The sequence below is a fragment of the Microtus oregoni genome, unplaced genomic scaffold, assembly GCF_018167655.1.
Source record: "Microtus oregoni isolate MIOR12 unplaced genomic scaffold, Mior012 000026F_ref0000081, whole genome shotgun sequence".
Classification (NCBI taxonomy): Eukaryota; Metazoa; Chordata; class Mammalia; order Rodentia; family Cricetidae; genus Microtus; species Microtus oregoni.
In genome coordinates this window covers 33,670,534-33,677,509 of record NW_024543085.1, presented here as the reverse complement: position 1 = coordinate 33,677,509, position 6,976 = coordinate 33,670,534, and positions in this window count along the sequence as shown.

The window sequence follows — 6,976 nt, the reverse complement described above, 5'->3', positions numbered from 1 at the left end:
TAACATATAAAATTCTTCTCTTCTGAAACCTCTTGAGGTAGCCTCCACAGCTCATCAAATCACACTCAGCTCCTCTGTCTTCCATGCTCCCACTGGTATGGCCCATTAAAGTGCTTAACCATTCCACTGCTTTCATAATCCAAAATATCAAAGTTCTATTAAAGGGCTAAGGCAGTCTCTTTATTTAACCAATAAAATCAACACAAAACAGAAGACTCCCACACCTCAGAGTTGTTTTGATTTGCATTTCTCTGATGACTGAGGATGTTGAACATTTTCTTAAGTGTCTTTCAGCCATTTTAGATTCCTCTGTTGAGAGTTCTCTGTTTAGGTCTGTACTCCATTTTTTTTTTATTATGTGTTCTTTTGGTGTCCATTTTCTTGAGTTCTTTGTATATTTTGGAGATCAGACCTCTGTCTGATGTGGGGTTAGTGAAGATCTTTTCCCATTCTGAAGTCCTCATTACAAGTGGTTGTGAGCCACCATGTGGTTGCTGGGAATTGAACTCATGACCTTTGGAAGAGCAGGCAATGCTCTTAACCGCTGAGCCATCTCTCCAGCCCCTAAAGGAAAACATTTAATTGGGGTGTCTCACTTACAGTTTCAGAGGTTCAGTTTATTATCATCATGGTGGGGAGCATGGTGGCATGGAGGCAGACATGTGCAACAGGGTGTGGTCTGTGACACTGGGTGGTATCTTTGAAGAGTTTAGCTGGGCAGTGGTGGCCTTTAAATCCCAGCACTTGGGAGGCAGAGACAGGCGGATCTTTGTGAGTTCAAGACCACCCTGGTCTACAAGAGCTAGTTCCAGGTCAGGCTCCAAAGCTCCAAAGCTAGAGAAAAACAAAAACAAACAAACAAACAAAAACCAAAAAAAAAAAAAAGAAAAAGAAAAGAAAAATTTAAATCTCCTGGTAGTAATGCCATGTAACAAGTCAAATCAGGCCAAATTCGTTAAGTCCAGGTTAAATCTGAGCAGAGCAAAGCAACTCCTAGGTGACCCTTAGGAAAGCAGGGGAGGAGTCATACGACAAATTTGGCTACTAGGTCTTGTATAGTCTGTAGGCATGGTCTTGAGCATCCCCAGGGAGGGGCTGACTTTTGGTGGGTTTTCTCGGGGATGGTGTTTGCAATGGGGGGAATGAGACCAGAGCATGGGGGAGCTAGCAGGAGCTCCCCAATATTCCAACCAAGTTTTTGGGTACATATGAACAGTTGTAGGGCTTCTACCTAAACAGTCTTGAGCACGAGAAACCACAAAGGCCCGCCTCCACAGTGAAGCACTTCCTCTACCAATGCCGCACCTCTTGATAGTTCCACTCACTATGAGCTTATTACTTCCAGAGTACCACATGATGCCTGGCAGCTTTAGCTTCTCCTGGATCTGCTCAGCATCTTCTGAAGGTTGTAATTCTCTGCTGACTTCAACCAACAAGACACATGGGCTTCATCTATGCTGAGCAGTTTTTGGTCAACTTGACATAAATTAGGGTCATCTGGGAAGAGGAAATTTCAAATTAAAAAAAAAAATCTCCATCAGATTCACCGGTGGACAAATTTGTGGGGGCATTTTTTTCTTTTCTTGATTAATGATTGATGTGGGAGGTCCCAGTCACTTGGGTGGTACCACCCCTGGCCATATGGTCCTAGGTTGTATAAAAAGAGCAAGCTGAGTGAGGAATGGAGAGTAAGCCAGGTGTGGGACCCAACTGTGACAAGCTCAATAGAGGCCTGGGTCTCAGCAGTTTTCCTGGTTGCTAGAAAAAGAAAGACAATAAACTGAGACTACCCAGGCACCACCTAGGAACAGACCATCCAAAGGAAATTCCTAACATTCCAACCATTGTAGATAGGATCACCTGCCAGCACACACCCATCAGTTTTCACCAGGACACCCCTAGACACACGTCAGCCAACCAGGGGTCCTAAACCTTAGAAATCCCTCAACCCCACTTTTGCTACTATAAAAATCCAATTCTAACTGAGCTCAGAGCTCTTCGATCACTTCAATACGTTGGACACACGGAGAAATCGAGTTTGCAAAGTTGTGTAAGAATTAAGGCTCTTTGCTTTTATGTGCAGGACTCGGTCTCCTGGTTGTTTTTTTTTTTTTTTGGGGGGGGGGGGGACGACACTCCGTGATCTGGACAAACACCAGTAAGCAGCATTCTAGCACGGTCTGTTTCAATTCCTGCTCCGACTACACCTCCTGAAGGGTTTTAAGATACGAGCTGAGATAAAACTTTCCCTCCCTCAGTTGCCTCTGGTCAAGGTGTTAATCACAGTAACCAGGCAAACCAGGACAGTGCCCGAGGCAGGACTCCTGCTCGCCAGCCAGCACCTTGCTTTTGCTGACTTAGTCTTCAGGAAAGAATGAAGTTGCTCCCTCAGACCCATTTCCTTCCTTCTCTGGCATCTCTGATGTTCTACTCAGGATCTGCCCCTCCCCACGCACCCCTTCTTCTTCCTCCTTTTTCTCTTACTTTTATTCTTCCCCTTCCCCTTGCCATATAGCCCATGCTGTCCCAGAATTTCCTATGTAGTCCAGGCTGACCTCAGTTTCCATCTGCCTGCTGATGTAAAAGAAACTCAAAGACAAAGAATTGATGTTCTAAAGAACTTACTAACAGATTTGCTTAGAAGACACAAAATCATACAAAGTAGAATTTAGTCAGGGGAATGTTGCCTCTAAAATACCCCAAAGATGGGCTGGAGAGATGGCTCAGCAGTTAAGAACACCATCGGTTCTTCCAAAGGTCCTGAGTTCAATTCCCAGCAACCATATGCTGGCTTGCAACCATCTGTAGTGAGATCTGGTGCCCTCTTCTGGTGTGCAGACACACATGCAGGCAGAACACTGTGTGTGTATATATATAAAAAAATCTTTAAAAAAAAAATAAATAAACTACCCCAAAGATAAGTAAATGCATGTCAAAAGCCAGCTTCGACAAAACACGTTTGTTCCATGGATTAGAATTATTAGGCAAAAAGAACAGAGATATAGAAGAAATAAGAGAAACACAGAACAGCACTGCAAGGGACATTCAATGAATACTGAATTTGCCTCATTTAGTTTCCACACGCTTAAATACTTCACTTTAAAAAGGGGAGGGGGCGAGGCCACAGACTTCATTAACGTGACACAAGGAATAGACTTGACGTCTTCAACCTTTGGCCCACCTGGGCCAAGGGGAGCAGATCCACTTCTACGCTGAAAGTACTAATTAACCACACTTTTAGTCAGAGTCGCTCCTTTGTAGCCACACCTCTTGTCAACAACTTAGGGGGAAGCTCAAACTCTTTGACCTTCAGATAAGGTAAAATGGACTCACTTCTCCCCGCGTGCGTCCTCACAAATGCTCTCCAAGCCTAGTAGAGATGAGTAAAATTTAAAATGTTAAAATGTAAATGTTTGCTGGGCAGTGGTGGCACATGCCTTTAATCCCAGCACTCGGGAAGCAGAGGCAGGCGGATCTCTATGAGTTTGTAGTCAGCCTGGTCTACAGAGCGAGTTCCAGCAGCCAGACTTGCAGTCTCCTCTCTCTATTTAAATTGTTCAAGGTGTCACCTGAGGCTGGGACGAGAGATTTAAGGATGCTAGTGCGTGAGGAATGAATATGCCTAAGGTATATGTCAATTAGTAAAACCTTCTATTCAAGGCCCACTTTTCCTTGGGAGTCAGCCCCAGGCGGACCTTGAAAAACAAAACAAAAAAGGCTTATTTTATATATGCATATATGTGTGAAAGTATGCCACTGGGAATCAGACTCAAGCTGGTCCTCTGCAAGGGCGAGAAGCACTCTCCACTGCTGAGTCATCTCCCCAACAGGACTCTGTTCCTTAATCTCCTTGATCTGTTTGGAGAAGAGCCACTGATTGCCTGATGTGGGTTCTTCCACTGTGCTGTGCTTTCTTGGCTGTGGGTGGCTTAACATTGTGGGTTTGGGAGACTAGAATGTCTGAAAAATCAATGGCCACTGAAGCCAACCAGAGGCTTGGTTTGTTATCTTTTTTTTAAAAAAAAAAAAGATTTATTTTCATTTTATTTATTTATTTATTTATTTATTTATTTATTTATTTTTGGTTTTTCGAGACAGGGTTTCTCTGTGGCTTTGGAGCCTGTCCTGGAACTAGCTCTTATAGACCAGGCTGGCCTTGAAGTCACAGAGATCCGCCTGCCTCTGCCTCCCGAGTGCTGGGATTAAAGGTGTGCACCACCAGTAAACGATCTTCCTTAAGGAAACACAAGAAGCCCCAGGGAGATGGAAGGGCTCCCTGAAGAAGTACTTCATGCTTGCACAGTGTGGTTTCTTATGACTCTTATGGTGGGAACTAGATGGAGATTTCAGTCATGTTTTTTTTTAATTTTTATTTTATATGTGTTTGCCTATTGTATTGCTTGTGGAGGCCAGAAGATGGTGTGGTTGTGAGCCATCATAAGCGTGCTGGGAATCAAACCAAGATCTTCTGCAAGAGCAGCACATGCTCTTAACTGCTGAGCTATCTCTCCAGCCCCCATGACTAAGGTAATCCTTTTTGGAACTGGTCATTTACGAGGGCAAAGGGTTGAGCCAATAGGACTCCTTATTTCACATTCATATTCCTATCAGGAATATGCTCAGGGGTCTCAAAGAAAGAGAATACTACTCCAACTGAAAATCTGTACAAGACAAACTTGGCCTTGATCAAGAGGGTGTCCTTAGGAGGGCTAACAGAGGCAGGAAGTACACTTGGTTCTTTTTTATTTCCTTCCTTCCTCCCTTTCTTCCTCCCTCCCTCCCTTCCTTCCTTTTTTCTTTCTCTTTTGAGACAGTATATGTAGCCCTGGCCATCCTAGGAATCTTTTTGTAGACAAGGCTGACCTCTAAATCCCAACCAGCTTGCTTCTGCCCACAGAGTGCTGGGATTAAAAGTGTGTGCTAGAAGCTGGGCAGTGGTGGCGCACGCCTTTAATCCCAGCACTCGGGAGGCAGAGGCAGGTGGATCTCGAGGCCAGCCTGGTCTACAAGAGCTAGATCAGGACAGGCTCCAGAGCTACAGAGAAACTCTGTCTCAATAAATAAATAATTGTACGTGCTAGTAGCCTGGCTACTTGGGTTTTATATGTCATTCTGTGTCCCTCACCTCTATGCTTGGGTCCTACCTCACAGTCTTTTTTTTTTTTTTTGCTTGCTGCCTGGTTGATTTATTTATAACATATATATATATATATATATATTAGTTTTATTTTTTTCCGTTTATTTATTTATTAAAGATTTCTGTCTCTTCCCTGCCACCTCCTCCTATTTCCCTCCCCCTCCCCCAATCAAGTTCCCCTCCCTTGTCAGCCCATAGAGCTATCAGGGTTCCCTGCCCAGTGGGAAGTCCAAGGACCACCCACCTCCATCCAGGTCTAGTAAGGTGAGCATCCAAACTGCCTAGGCTCCCCCAAAGCCAGTACGTGCAGTAGAATCAAAAACCCACTGCCATTGTTCTTGACTTCTCAGCAGTCCCCTACCTCACAGTCTTATTTGATTGTCTAGCCTTAAAGGAAACCTTAGAAAAGAAAATGAAGCAGAGAAGGAAGGAGTTTTTCTCCACTCCAGTAACTTGAGGTCCACGAATGCAGAGGGGCTTTTGTGCAAATAAAGGTTTTATATTGAATCGGATATTTTGATTTTTGCTTTAAAAAAAAATCATAGAAGTCTTTCTTACAAGATAGGGGTAAAAAAGATAATATTTTAATTCCTTGTCTTAAGCACAAGTTTTTGATGTATTTGATGGAAAAGACTCATCTTTAATATTGCCTTTGCCCAGTTGCTCATCCACTCACAGGAGTGATTTGCTCCTTCATGGCACCTGCTCATAGTGTCTAAGGGGGTGGGACTGCTGGTTTCAAAGCTGGGTAGCGATGTCCTCTGAGAGCAAAGTTGTCCCTTTCATTTCTGTGTCTTTAGAGTTACCATTGTAAGGATTACACCGAAGACAGTCAGTAAACACATTGATCTTACTTTGTTTGTAAGAACAGTCTCTGGAAACCCGTCAGACAGAAAATAAGGCCAAGTGGATTAAAAAGATGACTTCAGAAGCGAGAATCAACAAGTAGCCAGGGGCCCCAGGCTGGGTTACTTTTCATACCAAATAACTGTTCCAGGGAGTCAGGGTGTGCACGACTGCGAACAGCCACGCCCAGAGTGGTTCTCATTCAAGTTTCTGGAAGAATTTGAAGGAATTTATTTCTTACTGATTTGGTTTCAAAATTTGAATTACATTTATTGGGAGGGAGGGGGGAGGGAGGGAGAGAGAGAGAGAGAGAGAGAGAGAGAGAGAGATTGATTGATTAGAGGGCGACTTGCAGAAGAAAACTCTCCCTTCCAGCATGTAGGGGGCTCAGGGGGGATCAAATGTTGTATTACAGGCAAGTAATCACCATACCAAGCTGTCAATATTATTTTAGTGTTTCGTGTGTGTGTGTGTGTGTGTGTGTGTGTGCGCGTGCACGCAGGCACCCATGCATCTCAGGCTTACAGGACTCACACTTTTCCTCCTGTACCAAGTCTGCTAATTTAAAAAAAAAAAAAAAAGTTTCTTTCCTACCTGATCAGTGATCCTATCCTTTCATTCACTTCGAAGCGCTGAAGGGAAAATCCCTTTTCTTTCCCAATTTGGATCTAGTATTTTAGGAGCCTGCAAATTAGCCAAGACTATAGATGAATCCAAGAAAAGACAATTGTCCTAAATAAAAGGTGGGGGGAGCGGAAGGCGGAAGGCAGACAGGTATTTTTTGCATTTCAACAGGAGAGTCTGGAAGGATATATTGAGCTTTTTTTATGCTATTGGCCTGGAACAGCTGACTCTTCTGGAAACTCCCTGGGGGATTAATTTCGTTAGCCTTTGCTTTCCTCAGTGGAAATCTAGGAAATATTTCTTTCTGCCTCTACGGCATTTTAAAAGATGATTTAAAATCATCTTTATTCCAAGCGGGGGAGGAGGATA